The sequence below is a fragment of the Populus euphratica genome, unplaced genomic scaffold (assembly GCF_000495115.2).
Source record: "Populus euphratica unplaced genomic scaffold, PopEup_1.0 scaffold1450.1, whole genome shotgun sequence".
NCBI classification, from domain to species: Eukaryota; Viridiplantae; Streptophyta; class Magnoliopsida; order Malpighiales; family Salicaceae; genus Populus; species Populus euphratica.
Window position 1 is genome coordinate 18,658 of NW_011501296.1, and position 1,616 is coordinate 20,273.

General features: G+C 30.4%; 1 protein-coding gene across 2 annotated transcripts in view; it reads left to right on the plus strand.

Annotated features, from left to right (window-relative positions):
* The first annotated feature begins 93 nt into the window (after positions 1-93).
* Positions 94-1,616, plus strand: part of LOC105117614 (F-box/FBD/LRR-repeat protein At5g56420-like) — a 13,167-nt gene continuing 11,644 nt past the window's right edge. The window contains exons 1-2 of one of the 2 annotated variants that reach the window (XM_011015344.1): positions 94-102; positions 1,364-1,368. The gene's annotated coding sequence lies outside the window, so the exon portion shown is untranslated. The remainder of the gene's footprint in view (positions 103-1,363; positions 1,369-1,616) is intronic. The other variant, XM_011015345.1, reaches the window with a different exon arrangement.

The window sequence follows — 1,616 nt, forward strand, 5'->3', positions numbered from 1 at the left end:
AATTATTTAATGTAATTTTTATTTAGTTTTGGAATAAAAAAAAGGAAAAGAAAAGCAAAAAGAAAAAGAAAAAGAATAAAAAATGCATGTGTGTGTGTGTTTGTATTTGTCTTATGAATATTTTCTTTTTATTTATGATAAAATTGCAGAGAATAAAGAAGAATTTAATATTTTGATTGGATCGCGGTGTAGAAGTACAAACTTGTACGGAAGGTGTATTTCTAAAATCCGATGAAAAGACAAAATTTTTAAAACTTCTTTAACACATCAAGTCCATGAAGCAGCTTACCTCAGGTAGGGTGTGTTAGGGGTGCTAATACCTTCCCTAACCACAACCGGTCCCTTACCCGCGAATCTCTGACAAGACCAGTACAACTGGGTTTCCTAGTAACCTTCAATTAAATACTAGATGGCGACTCCTAACGAATCCAACAAGATCAAATCAACTAATAACGATGAAAAATCATCAGAGCCGACGCCGCGTGGATTTTTTTTGACGTGCGACAATAGGTATGAAAATTATGGGTAGTCTCTAATATAGCAGATGTGTTGATGAATTTTTTAAAATAATTGAATTGAATTATTTTATTATTCATACAAATTTATGTTCAATGAAAATTTAATTATTTTATTGTTTGTATTGTAATAATTATTTGATAATTTAGTCTTTTTATTTGTGTAGATGTAGTTTCTAATATAATTTTATTATTGAATTTTCCATTGAAATGATAATTTGAAATGAAGAATTAAATTTCATTGTTTTATCTCAATTTTATTCTATTATTGATTGTTATGTTTTTATTATTTCCATCAATTTTAATTGTCATTTATGCATTTCTATATATGTTAGTTGAAAATATATAGATGTTGAATTTATATGGATGTTAGGTTGTATATAAGATATTCCAATGGAGTCAATTGGTTTGTGGTTATTGTAAAGATTTACAGGTTTGAAAACTATAGGTAGTCTCCAATATAAGAGAGGTGCTGCTAATTTTTTTTTAATAATCAAAGTTAATTATGTAATTATTCGTATAAATTTATGTAGATGCATAGAATAAAATCTACAGCATGTTGTCAACAGACAGTTGCAGCTAGTTCTTCTAGCAGCCAGGAGGATGTATCCTTAGGTGCCGATCACGGCGAGGCATCTGTGCCAACTTGTGATGCTGCCTCTTCTAGCGCGGTTTCATAGTGCAAAGGCAGTGTGCCTTCACAGCACGGTCAATTCATCCGCAAGTATCAATCGTAATGGAATGATGACCTCTCAATGTAAGTTTATTTAGGTTTTAGTTTTTTTATATACTTATAACATAATTTATGAACAACTAATTAATATTTTATTCATTTTATTTAATTTCAGGATCACAAACATTGAGGTTGTCGGGACAATAATATCGACATTTAAATAATTGGTGAAGATTTTATTATTTCAATGGAGTCAGATTTTCAGACATCCTAGGTGGAGACTGACACAACTAAAAGATTGATGTCTTCTCCCAAGTGCAGGAGTGTCGAAGTAATAAATAACCCGGCAAGACCGGGGTCGAACCACAGGGAGGTTAATTGTAAAAATTATAAACAACAATTATAAAACAACAATAACAACAACAATA